Below are 14,022 nucleotides of genomic sequence, written 5' to 3' on the forward strand. Positions count from 1 at the left end.
GTCATTACTTGTAGTCGCTCCGCCGTTGTAAACATGTCTAACCGACTACGCCGCAATTGGCATACTTTAAAAGCATTAATAAGGGCTTCACCAAAGCAAAGAAAAGTTATTCTGTGTTCAGCATCTAATGATTTAGTCACCGCCATATGCGAGATAGCCCTCAATGCTCTAAAAGGTAAAATACCTTTATCAAAGCGGCAAGTTGGCATACTTAAAAAGTGGCGTAAAATTATAAAAAAGCTGAGCGACAAAAAATTTACAATTGTAAAAAAGAAACGCCTGGTGAAGCAGTCCGGCGGCTTTATTGGCTCTCTTTTGGGTTTTGCTATACCGCTGCTGACTGGCCTTCTCACTAACCGCTAATGGAATATGCTGAGAAAATGTACCTGGTCCCCAAACAAGATATGGATCGTTTACAGCGCCCCCCACAACGACTGGGCGACATACGTGAAGTTGCCATGCATCGCCTAGATACAGACATTAATGCGATCTTAAATAGCCATAATTTATCAGAGGATGAAAAGATAAAAAGATACACTACTGTACTGCAGAAATACTTGGTGCATGCTAAACAGAGCGACGGGGAGAAGAACCGCCTAACCCTTTTAATGCCCACTGATGAAACAGCCTCTCACCCTTTACATTTCCAGGATATTGCATCATCAGATACGCCTGACAATTTGATTCGTGAGGTTGTTACTAACGTGAATGTCCGCTTCAAGAAAAATGCAGAGTTATTGCTCAGTAAAATGTTTCAGGCTAAACATATTACAAGCTGGAATGACAAAGGGGAGTTTATTTATAAAAAACAGGTTATACCGGGCTCTAATTTACTGGATTTGGTACGCGGTGTTACACAAAGTCACACTGTTACAAAGCGTAAAATACCACAGGGTTGGAGCCCTTTTCTGGCTGCGATGGCTGAACTGAATATCCCCTCATCGGTTGTGGGTAATGCAACAAATAGAGAAAGCCTGGATCGCTTAAAAATACTGCCCCCCGATACAACGAACCCTCCTTCATCATCCCTTTTAACTCCTCAGAAAAGAACCTCTGATTTGCGTTACAGTTCTTTAAGTGCCCCTGGCTTAACATCCCCGCCGGGGTATTTACTAAACAAGAGGAGGGGTAGTCTATTATTGCCGTCGGCTGACTGGTTGAAACTGTAAATAAGCTGTTTAATTTTTTTTTTTTTCCCTCTGTAAAATAAGACATTGTATTGCTGTCCCTCTATACTATGTATCGTACTAACTCAACGCCTCTAGATGATTTTAGTCTATTAAGGCCTTAACAGCCGTTTTACTTTTTTACTTGTAAATACGTCTTGTAATTATTTCCTGGTGAAAACTGTGTTATCTTTTAAAAAATAAAATAAGCAATTTTTGACTCATACAATTGTGCTTTTTATTTATATGTAACCCCCGACTGTTGCGGCTAATCCCTGTACCGTCTCTATACAAATAAAAAATATATATACAAATAAAAAAAAAATATATAAAAATATTATGTCTGGGGTGGGATTCGAACCCTCGTGGACATACGTCCATTGGATCTTAAGTCCAACGCCTTAAACCACTCGGCCACCCTGACACTTGAGGGTTTAGCCTCTTAAAGCCGTATTCTGTCTAAATTTAAAAAAAAATGCTACGCCCTCTTTTCAACGTCATTTGAACTTTTCTGACATGCGCACGGCGTTATTTCAGAATAAACATGTCCAGACATGCCCCAGTATGAAAAAAACATGTTCGGGCATGCCCCAAAAGCCTATAAACATGCCCGGACATGCCCCGCGTATGTATACGCCCCCTCCAATCTACGTCAACAGTACGCACCAATCACAAAAAAGAATAAAAAATGCACATCATAATAAAAAATGGAGTCTGGGGGATGTCAACCGCGGTTTTTTGGCTTAGGGGGCGTCAACTGCGTTTTTTTGGCGTAGGGGGCGTCAACTGCGTTTTTTTGGCGTAGGGGGCGTCAACCGCGTTTTTTTGGCGCAGGGGGCGGCAACCTAAAAATGCGCAGGGGGCGGGGCCGGATACGGATGGGGCGGGACCGGATACGGAAGGGGCGGGACATAGGGCGGGTTTAAGGCCAAAAGGGGCGGGGCTTAGGGGAAAAGGGGGCGTGGTACCTGTCAAAAAAAGTTTGACATAATGTATGCCTCCCTACTACTCACAATGATGTGTAGACTATTGTGTATTTAAGATCATATTTGACGTATTCTAGATTTTGTTTCATATCACATACAAAATTGAAACTTCTGTGTGTTGCTTACCTTAATGAACATGTCATGACAATGATTTATATTCATTCATGTTTTCTTTTTCAAGGTATATCACTCAAAGGACTGCTCATGGTATGTATTTGAATTCACATCTGTCATAAGATGTGCAAACCTCAATACAGGTATAGTTACAGGATGTATAAACAGAACGTAATGAAAAAGATGGGACAATTGAAACATGTCGTTTCTGTATTGTGTCCGTGCGTTAATCTACACTTGGTGGTTATTGTGCAGTGTGTTTTCAAATCATTACGTACATTACATAACATGTAATTTTGGCAACGTAACAACATCCATTCATGCACATGAGCGATGTTAACACTCAATGCATGTTTGTATGAAAAGACCCAAATGTGTTAAACATCATTAACATTGCAATGTATGTCATTAGTTCTTCTCTCACTTCATCTTCATGTTGATTACTACATTGTCCCATGTGTATGTATAAGTCAAAGATGTGTGTTGATTTGACGTTCATCTAACATTTGTCAAAATGTTAACTCCATTCCAAAGTATAGTTCTTTGTATTCTCAACTTTTCCTAAATCATTCAACACAATGACAATGTAGTTAATAAAATTTTTATTTCATTCACGTTAGTTATTCATAATGATCATGATCCTTTATAACTACTGTCAACATATGAGCATAAATGAAGTGGACATTTGCATACGCACACATTTCAAAAACATAGTGTGTGTGTGTGTTGTAGTTTTTGTGTGATGCATGTATTTCTACCAGAAATAATATAAACCAACATAATAATGTTGCTTTTATCATTGGCCTCACTTAGCTATGTATGTTTTGAACGTTTACTAATAACACTAAACTATAGTTACTCGTGTGAATTAAATGTACACACAAATGTTCATGGTTTAATGATCTGTACCTAACATTCATTAGCTCATGCATGTTAGGTTACCACTACAACTTAGGTGATAATATAACATTCACACAACTAAACAGTTTCTATCACCTCCCTATTGTTATTGTGTACGTTCAGATGCAATGTCTACGAGTTGTTATGTAGCATTTACATTCTTTGACAAGTCACACGTGAGATTATAATATATAGTAGATTAATGTGTTTGCTGAGTGATAATGTTGGTTGCATATATCACATGGCAATACATATAATGTTAGTAGAAAAGAAAAAAATATCAATAGAAGTTCTAACTTCCGTGCTTAGCAACATCATTATGATAATTAAGTGCATAGTAAATATTTGCATAAGAGGATAACATTATGTAGTGATTGTTAATCTGCTCACCAATCATTGAAAGCATTGTTACATATTTATTTATTTATTTTACATATTTATTATCGCTAGTCGTCACAATCATCTAATATAACGATTGTTCCATCTGAAATCATACATTGGTCCCATGTATTCATCCTCGACATCTGTGAAATACAGCAAACACATGATGTTCAAATATGCCACATTTATCTATGTCTCAGCATGACAACGCTTAACACATCTCTATATCATTGTGGATATTCACACATAAGTAACGTATATGTTTAAACTGAAAGGATAAAACTACAGATACAGAACTGTCTCATTTTTCAAATGGCGTTGCTGGCATTACTACTGATATGTTTGTTCCGGTGCCTGTATACATAATAATGTGCGCGCACAACGTCTGTTGCGCGCGCACGTCACGAATGTGTGGACTAAGTCTTAGCGCATGCGCAAAACAATGTGTACGCTGTGCGTTCAATACATGTCCCTCCATGGTGCTGCTAGCATTACGCATATCATGGCTGAAAGTTATGATATGGAAGCGAAACAAATTCACTTCTACACACGTACATATCTAAACTTTGTAAACGGACGTGTGCCCACGGCAAAAACGGACGATCAGCCAATGAGCGAACAAAATACGTGTGACGTCATGTTAAGGCACCGTGAAATGCACGCTAACACCCCTCCCACTGAATGAACATTGGCCTCCAGCGCTGTGCACGCACCGCCCCACCGACGCGCGCGCAAGACACACTGCACTGACCGTAACAATAAGCTACGGGCACAGCCAATACTGTTTCACGCGTGCACGTCGGTTGGGGGTGGGGCTTGCATCGGTAACCTTTTTAAGGATGCCTTGGGACATGACCACGTTCCCACGTCATATATGGGCGACACTTTGTTTTTATATGTTGAATGCTAAACAATGAGGTGTGTGTGTGTGTTACAGTTAGTGTAACATGTTGAAATGATACTTTAAAAGCGATAATAATCTATGATTTAGGACTCTGTCACCAATGTGTACTAATGGTTCGTCATGTAGTATATTGTTATAGGAAATAATGTCTTTGTGCACGCTACATGTGAGGCTGTCTGCAATGTTAAGCTGTATCCACCCATTTGGCTATCAAATGGTGTATATTATTAATGTACACATATATAATTTGAGTAAAGGCATAACGAAATTTGTATTTACCATTCTTGTAGAAGTCAAAACTGATTTGGCTGCAACAATTCGCTCCAGGAAGGCACAATAGTATCATCCATGGTTGAGGCAACCGTTGAATCCTGAATCACACACATCTCCATGAGGCCGTCATATGGATCTGCAGTGGCTTCTTCAAACAAGATGTCCGGAGGTACGTACAGTTGTTGGTTGTTTTCACATCCACATTGGTATTGCCTATATAAGTTTTGATACATATCATAGTAGTTATGTCCATCTTGAATCTGGTCTTGATGAATGGAGGGTGCACGTATATCAGCAGACGCGACAGTCGGTGCGGCTTCAGTGTAACTGGTATTAGGCAAAAAAATGCTATTTAACAGAAGATATGTTCCATGTTCCATGGTAAGTTTAAATGATGGCGCAACATGCCAGCATCCATATCGTTGATCTAGCCGATCATGGACACGCTCAAAACATTCATTTGCGGATAAAGTGAATCGTACAGAAGTTTTAAAATTTCGTTGTTTGTCAGGTTCTTGGTAGTATGGATATTTCTTTTGGATCAAGTCATAGATTTGCCCCACGGTTGCCCTTTTCTCTGGCGTTGATTCGATTGCTTCATAAATTAAAAATTTGTATGATTTACGTGGATGGCTGTGCAATGTGGAAGCTTCTGCCATTTCTTCTCTCTTCAAGTGTACAGTGTCTAAGTTGAACACATACGGATGTCTGCTGAATGTGTGAATAGTTACATGTTATCTTCGCGGTTTCTTTCAAGGTTATAATACAACCTAACAGTTACACGCCTAGGTTTTCTCCCACAAGAAATTTGTTACAATAATTGGCTGAAATTCTTTGTCTAAGATACACTCTTTTCACAGGAATCGAAACTTTACTTTCGGCTTAGGCAATCAACATGTGCAAAACAACTTGACTCTTTTAATTACAATAACAATGTGTGTGAAATCATCTACAGTGCTATGATGAACAGATTTCTGCTTACACTTACAGAGGCGACCAACTTTATTCTAACTCGGCTAGTTCCGCGAATTTCAGAATATCCCGGTGATGTTCGGTTTTGTATCGTTTTCGCCCGGAGTGTATTGCGTTATTTTCCCGGCTGTGATTTAAGCATTTTATCCCCGCTGGCTGCAATACTGCAATGCCGTGTAAAAACACATGGGGGCGTTTGCGAGCTGTTGTGTTTGAAGTCTAATACCTTCGCGGTTCCACCTACACAGTCTGTGCGCCCGCAGTAATAGTAAAATTGCATATTTAATTTATTTTAAAGTACTGTACATGCTCGGACCCTGTTGGGGTGAAGTGAGGGGGTTCCTAACATCTGGGGGCAAAAAGAATTTTCTTTCTAGGTGCCCTAGAACAGAAGTTCCCACGCCAATTGTCCGTGAACTTGACCGAGGCCCTAAGTAGTTCCCACGCCAATTGCGCGAATATAATGTAAAATAACCCGTTCTGTGGGTCTGAGCGGGTTGAAAGTCGCCTGGTCCTCACGCGGAAGGACCCTTGCCATAGTGGCTAAATATCAGTGTGACGATAGTGAGGGTTTGGCCCGGGATTAACCCCCAAGAGCCCCCTCTAACCTCGCCAGGGAGACAAGGGGTTAACTGGGCTGAGGCCCAGAACTGTGACTTAACCCTTGTTAAATAACATGAAAATGCTTATTCCCCTGTGTAAATGTATTCTCCCCTGTTCCCCTGTCCCATTGTAATGTCTGGGTTAATCAGTACCTGCATAACACACACACTGGATCATCAGGGGTTAATAAGCTACAGTTTAAGGAAATTCCACTGTATGGTGTCTTTTCAGGAAACCTGGACTTCAAAGGGCTTAATTGAAGTGGAAGGTGAAAAGCAGAAGGGTTTTTAAAATGTACAGGCAGAATGCCTGCCCTTTTGTAATGCATGAGGAACCAAATGGTCTTGACACCTTAAAGCTGGGTTACCTCTGTATGCTAGATAGGACATCTTGCTAGAATATACATAGTGATCAAAAGAGTGATTACCTAATTGCTATGCAAGACCCAGGAAGCAGCCAACAGGTAACTGCCCTAGTTGGTTATGCGGGAAGCAGGCACAAGGAATGGAAGTGTTTGTTATTCACACCTTCCAGCAAAAGCTACCCCCAAACAGGATATCTGAATGGGTGACCTTATTAAATATAAGAATATTATGAGATGTCCTTGGCTGAACATGATAAGAATTACATATGTGTATCTGTGGATGTAGCCCATCGTTTTGAGGCTAAACATTGTACATTTACCCGTTACGAAATGCCAGATATTAATATCTCTATTAATTTTCATATTACACTGTAATGTAGGGTCTCTCTGCGAGCGTCAGGTGTCAAGGATTGTATTAATATATCTCACCTGACTGGGTGTATTACGGAACGGAAGTTATGCAATGATTTGCAGTAAATATGAAATTTTGGTTGAGTTATGAGAAACTGCAGCCCCCCTGCTATGATAATGAGCAGGAAGGGCTAGAATTTACATTGCCTGGTCTAAAGGCTAAATTGCTAATTGCTTATGCTTGGCCCAACGGACAAAAGGAATTAACCAGAGTAAGTGTAACTTTTCACACTGACCCTGGAAGTCCAAACCGAGCTTCAAAGCTTCAAAGGGGATTTTACTAGACGGCACGGCGCCATATCTGGGAAAGAGGGGGTTAAAATGATATATAAGTCAGAACCACCTTTTACCCATTGTTGTTCATGTTGTTCATGTTCTTCATGCAAAGGTTGTTCATGCAAAGTTCTTCATTGTTCTTAATGCAAATGATCTTCATGCATGCATGTATCCTGCCTGTTTTGCTGTGATGTCAACTGAAATATGGGAGAAGTGGCCAGTCTGTAATCCTGATGGCTTTCTTGCCATAATCTTTAAGTAAGTGTCTATATTTTGTTGTTATTGTATAATCTGCTGTGTTCAACTTTATCAAGGAATAAATTATATTTATCATATCTAAGTCTCGTCCCAGTTCAAACCCAGGTATATATATATTTATATATAGTTTTGGTGTAAATTACAACCTGTCACAAGCTACCGTGACAATCAGCTTTGCACGACCCACGGAACCCACATTACCAAAGTGGCTTTTTTTCTGCCATGCAAGTCAATGGCAGAAACCTGAACTTTAACATGACCCTGACTCCGTTCTGTTGCCACGAGAGGGTCGCAATTTGCCATGCAATCCTGCCGCAACTAGGACTACATGGTGACCGAATCTGGGCCCTCTAGGTTGAACAGAACCGGACTTGTGGGTTCCAGGTTTCTGCTCATTCTGGGAAAAGGGAGACCAAAAAGCGCACCAGCACAAACGGAGCAGGAAGAACCCAGGACAAAAAAATGATTAAAAGGGCACTTTAATGTGACAAAAGACCCATCCAATGCATTTCGAACGTCACAGCGTTCTTTTTCCTTGAAAAAGAACGCGGTGACGTTTCGAAATGCATTGGATGGGTCTTTTGTCACATTAAAGTGCCCTTTTAATTATTTTTTTGTCCTGGGTTCTTCCTGCTCCGTTTGTGCTGGTGCGCTTTTTGGTCTCCCTTTTCCCTGTATTGCATTGAGTAGCTGCACAGCCTGCCTGCCTGCCCTACCAGGATGTGAGTATTTGTATATTTTTCAGGGGAACCTGCCAATGAGACTGATGGTGAGTGGGTTGCACCACACACCACCTGTCTTCAGGAGGATAGTACCCATTATATGACACAATAGGTACTATATCAATTGTTAGTACCCTGGTACAGTGGTCTGGCTTATTATCATTTTGAGATATACCTGCATTTGAGCGCTTCAGCTATTTTCCATTCTGCTCATTCTGACTTAGCCGGTTGAAAGCTTTGTCCGCCATTACGCTCAATGGTAGGACCCTCCTCGCCGGCGTGACCCTTTCTCGCCGCCATTACTGCTCGGACCCTGTTGGGGTCAAGTGAGGGGGCTCCTAACATCTGGGGGCAAAAATAATTTTATTTCTAGGTGCCCTAGAACAGAAGTTCCCACGCAATTGACCTAGTTCCCACGCCAATTTCCCTAGTTCCTACTCCAATTGCGCGCTCATTGCTCTTTTTTTTACAATGTTGCGGATCTTGCGGCTGTGCGGTCTGGCAGTAAAAAAACAGTGCAGTAAGCCTCTACATTTGTTACACTGACAAAGGAGCAAATGGAAACAATGGAAGATAATTCAACATGTTCTTTTATTGTGGAATCAGTACAAAAACATTTATTTACAAATACAGTACAATGTTGAAACATTTCAAGTGCACAGCAATTCTAACCATCAACACACAGACAGCACTCACAACCCACGCGCCACCTGCCGCCTCACACCCTAGCAGGACACACGCCTCACATTTTTACATCTGTTATGTCACCAAAATATACATTGTACTGTGGTGTGTTTACAATAAACCATTTTTAAACAACATCGTATTACATTTTATTCCATCTTTCTTTTCAACATTATTATCCAACCTTTACAACAAATACTCACCTATTGTTCCACGATTTATAAATAATACTACCTATTACGCATTTACATCCCGGGCAACGCCGGGTCTCTCAGCTAGTAATACATAAAGTGGTGAAAAAATAAGTGTGAATAGCGCTAGTGCAAACAATATACAGTGGTACAATTTAACCTGTGATACAGAGTGGTAAGGTAGTCCTTGAGCTGCCTGAAAGGTTGATCTGGTATCTCCCAACCAGATATGAAGTCTGTGTGGATGAACCTCCTATGGCGCTGAGGAAAGAATGGACGTGGATTCTTGTGCAACAGTTCTTTTCTTTGAGCTGAAAAAAACTCAGAAAAGGAAGACAAAAAAAGGCAAAAAAACACTGCAATAGTGTATAACCCAGGGACATGCTATGGTATACAAATTGAGAGCATTTATTAAATAAAACAATTATGACATTGAATATGAAACAATTAATAAATAAAACAGTTGATCAATCGGATAAGAAATGTAAAACTTCCAAGCACTGAAGCTATAGGAAGGTGTGCTGCTCCGCCGTGGTAAAATTGAAATCCTACTCACCGGACATGAGTAGGACATGTGCAAGGGGTTTAGGGTCTTTTACTCCAGAAAACACCGCTCGCCGTGGGGTGCGTCCGTCTGTTGATGCGGGGGGACCGGCTGCAATACTCGTGGACTCGTGGATTACTTGACGAAGAAACCCATCAATAGGAGTTTCGAAACGCGTTGGAAATGTTTTGGCCACTCAGGGACACCGTAGCAGTGAAATCCAGGTGGTGACGTCATCGGAGGAGACGATCGAGCGAACTCTGGCGGCAAGTAATCCACGAGTATTGCAGCCGGTCCCCCCTCTCCACCTCTTCCCCCCCCTCTCCGCCTCTCCCCCCCTCTCCACCTCTTTCCCCCTCTCCACCTCTTTCCCCCTCCACCTTTCCCCCCCTCTACCTCTTTCCCCCTCTCCACCGCTTCCCCCCCTCTCCCCCCCCTCTCCACCTCCCTCTCCACCTCTTCCCCCCCCCCTTCCACCTCTTTCCCCCCCCTTCCACCTCTTTCCCCCCCCCCCTTCCACCTCTTCCCCCCCCCCCCCCCCCCCTTCCACCTCTTCCCCCCCCCCCTTCCACCTCTTCCCCCCCCCCCCCTTCCACCTCTACCCCCTTCCACCTCTCCCCCCCCCTTCCACCTCTCCCCCCCCCCCTTCCACCTCTTCCCCCCCCCCTTCCACCTCACCCCCCCCTTCCACCTCACGCCCCCCCTTCCACCTCACCCCCCCCTTCCACCTCACCCCCCCCTTCCACCTCTTCCCCCCCTTCCACCTCTTCCCCCCCTCCACTTCTTTCCCCCCTTCCACCTCTTTCCCCCCCTTCCACCTCTTTCCCCCCCCTTCCACCTCTTTCCGCCCCCCTTCCACTCTTTCCCCCCCTTCCCCCCCCCTCTTCCCCTTCTTTCCCCCCCTTCCCCCTCTTCCCCCTCTTTCCCCTCCCTTCCCCCTCTTTCCCCCCCTCCCTTCCCCCTCTTTCCCCCCTTCCCCCCCCCCTCTTCCCCTTCTTTCCCCCCCTTCCACCTCTTTCCCCCCCCTTCCCCCCCCCTCTTCCCCTTCTTTCCCCCCTTCCCCCTCTTCCCTCCCTTCCCCCTCTTTCCCCCCTCCCTTCCCCCTCTTTCCCCCCCTCCCTTCCCCTCTTTCCCCCCCTCCCTTCCCCCCCTCCTTTCTCCACCTCTTCCCCCCCTCCCTTTCTCCACCTCTTCCCCCCCCTTTCTCCACCTCTTTCCCCCCCCCTTTCTCCACCTCTTTCCCCCCCCTTTCTCCACCTCTTTCCCCCCCCTTTCTCCACCTCTTCCCCCCCCCTTTCTCCACCTCTTCCCCCCCCCTTTCTCCACCTCTTTCCCCCCCTCCCTCTCCACCTCTTTCCCCCCCCTCCCTCTCCACCTCTTTCCCCCCCCTCCCTCTCCACCTCTTTCCCCCGCCCTCCCTCTCCACCTCTTTCCCCCCCCTCCCTCTCCACCTCTTTCCCCCCCCCTCCCTCTCCACCTCTTTCCCCCCCTCCCTCTCCACCTCTTTCCCCCCCCCTCCCTCTCCACCTCTTTCCCCCCCCTCCCTCTCCACCTCTTTCCCCCCCTCCCTCCCTCTCCACCTCTTTCCCCCCCCCTCCCTCCCTCTCCACCTCTTTCCCCCCCCTCCCTCCCTCTCCACCTCTTTCCCCCCCCTCCCTCCCTCTCCACCTCTTTCCCCCCCCTTCCCTCCCTCTCCACCTCTTTCCCCCCCTCCCTCCCTCTCCACCTCTTTCCCCCCTCCCTCCCTCTCCACCTCTTTCCCCCCCCTCCCTCCCTCTCCACCTCTTTCCCCCCCCCCCTTCCCTCCCTCTCCACCTCCTCCTCCCCTCCACCTCCTCCTCCCTCTCCACCTCTTTCCCCCCCCCTCCCTCCTCCTCTCCACCTCTTTCCCCCCCTCCCTCTCCCTCTCCACCTCTTTCCCCCCCCTCCCTCCCTCTCCACCTCTTTCCCCCCCTCCCTCCCTCCCTCTCCACCTCTTTCCCCCCCCTCCTCCCTCCCTCTCCACCTCTTTCCCCCCCCCCTCCCTCCCTCTCCACCTCTTTCCCCCCCTCCCTCCCTCCTCTCCACCTCTTTCCCCCCCTCCCTCCCTCCCTCTCCACCTCTTTCCCCCCCCTCCCTCCCTCCCTCTCCACCTCTTTCCCCCCCCCCTCCCTCCCTCCCTCTCCACCTCTTTCCCCCCCCCCCTCCCTCCCTCTCCACTCTGTCCCCCCCCTCCCTCCCTCTCCACCTCTTCCCCCCCTCCCTCCCTCCCTCCCACCTCTTTCCCCCCCCTCCCTCCCTCCCTCTCCACCTCTTTCCCCCCCCTCCCTCCCTCCCTCTCCACCTCTTTCCCCCCCCTCCCTCCCTCCCTCTCCACCTCTTTCCCCCCCTCCTCCCTCCCCTCTCCACCTCTTTCCCCCCCCTCCCTCTCACCTCTTTCCCCCCCTCCCTCCCTCCCTCTCCACCTCTTTCCCCCCCCTCCCTCCCTCCCTCTCCACCTCTTTCCCCCCCCTCCCTCCCTCCCTCTCCACCTCTTTCCCCCCCTCCCTCCCTCCCTCTCCCACCCTTCTTCCCCCCCCTCCCTCCCTCCCTCTCCACCTCTTTCCCCCCCTCCCTCCTCCTCTCACCTCTTTCCCCCCTCCCTCCCTCCCTCTCCACCTCTTCCCCCCCCCTCCCTCCTCCCTCTCCACCTCTTTCCCCCCCTCCCTCCCTCCCTCTCACCTCTTTCCCCCCCCTCCCTCCTCCCTCTCCACCTCTTTCCTCCCCCCTCCCTCCCTCCCTCTCCACCTCTTTCCCCCCCTCCCTCCCTCCCTCTCCACCTCTTTCTCCCCCCCTCCCTCCCTCCCTCTCCACCTCTTTCCCCCCTCCCCCCTCCCTCTCACCTCTTTCCCCCCCCTCCCTCCCTCCCTCTCCACTCTTTCCCCCCCTCCTCCCTCACTCTCCTCTCCACCTCTTTCCCCCCCCTCCCTCCCTCCCTCTCCACCTCTTTCCCCCCCTCCCTCCCTCCCTCTCCACCTCTTTCCCCCCCTCCCTCCCTCCTCTCCCCTCTTCCCCCCTCCTCCCTCCACCTTCTTTTCCCCCCCCTCCCTCCCTCCCTCTCCACCTCTTTCCCCCCCCTCCCCTCCCTCCTCTCCAACCTCTTTCCCCCCCCTCCCCTCCCCCCTCCCCCCTCTCCCTCTCCACCTCTTCCTCCCTCCTCTCCACCTCTTTCCCCCCCCCCTCCCTCCCTCTCCACCTCTTTCCCCCCCTCCTCCTCTCCACCTCTTTTCCCCACCCTCCTCCCTCCCCCTCTTTCCCCCCCCTCCCTCCCTCTCCACCTCTTTCCCCCCCCTCCCTCCCTCTCCACCTCTTTCCCCCCCCCTCCCTCCCCTCTCCACCTCTTTCCCCCCCCTCCCTCCCTCTCACCTCTTTCCCCCCCCTCCCTCCCTCTCCCACCTCTTTCCCCCCCCTCCCTCCTCTCCACCTCTTTCCCCCCCCTCCCTCCTCTCCACCTCTTTCCCCCCCCTCCCTCCCTCTCCACCTCTTTCCCCCCCCCTCCCTCCCCTCTCCACCTCTTTCCCCCCCCCCTCCCTCCCTCTCCACCTCTTTCCCCCCCCCTCCCTCCCTCTCCACCTCTTTCCCCCCCCTCCCTCCCTCTCCACCTCTTTCCCCCCCCTCCCTCCCCCTCTCCACCTCTTTCCCCCCTCCCCTCCCTCCCTCTCCACCTCTTTCCCCCCCCCCTCCCCTCCCTCTCCACCTCTTTCCCCCCCCCTCCCTCCTCTCCACCTCTTTCCCCCCCCTCCCTCCTCTCCACCTCTTTCCCCCCCCCCTCCCTCCCTCTCCACCTCTTCCCCCCCCTCCCTCCCTCTCCACCTCTTTCCCCCCCCCTCCCCTCCCTCTCCACCTCTTTCCCCCCCTCCCTCTCCTCGTCCACCTCTTTCCTCCCCCCCTCCCCTCCTCTCCACCTCTTTCCCCCCCCCCTCCCCTCCCTCTCCACCTCTTTCCCCCCCCTCCCTCCCTCTCCACCTCTTTCCCCCCCTCCCTCCCTCCCCCTCTCTCACCCTTTCCCCCCCTCCCTCCCTCTCCACTCTTTCCCCCCCCTCCCTCCCTCTCCACCTCTTTCCCCCCCCCCTCCTCGCACCTTCCTCCACTCTTTCCCCCCCCCCTCCTCTCCACCTCTTCCCCCCCCTCCCTCCTCCTCTCCACTCTTCCCCCCCTCCTCCTCCCTCTCCACCTCTTTCCCCCCCTCCCTCCCTCTCCACCTCTTTCCCCCCCCTCCCTCCCCCTCTCCACCTCTTTCCCCCCCCTCCCTCCC

The 14,022-nt window shown here is 48.8% G+C and overlaps 1 non-coding gene across 1 annotated transcript; it reads right to left on the reverse strand.

Moving 5' to 3' along the window:
* Window positions 1-1,506: 1,506 nt before the first annotated feature.
* On the reverse strand, window positions 1,507-1,590 carry TRNAL-UAA (transfer RNA leucine (anticodon UAA)). Its single transcript has one exon. It is a non-coding gene; the product is annotated as a tRNA-Leu (tRNA).
* Window positions 1,591-14,022: the final 12,432 nt, after the last annotated feature.

The sequence above is a fragment of the Ascaphus truei genome, chromosome 4 (genome assembly GCF_040206685.1).
Source record: "Ascaphus truei isolate aAscTru1 chromosome 4, aAscTru1.hap1, whole genome shotgun sequence".
Classification (NCBI taxonomy): domain Eukaryota; kingdom Metazoa; phylum Chordata; class Amphibia; order Anura; family Ascaphidae; genus Ascaphus; species Ascaphus truei.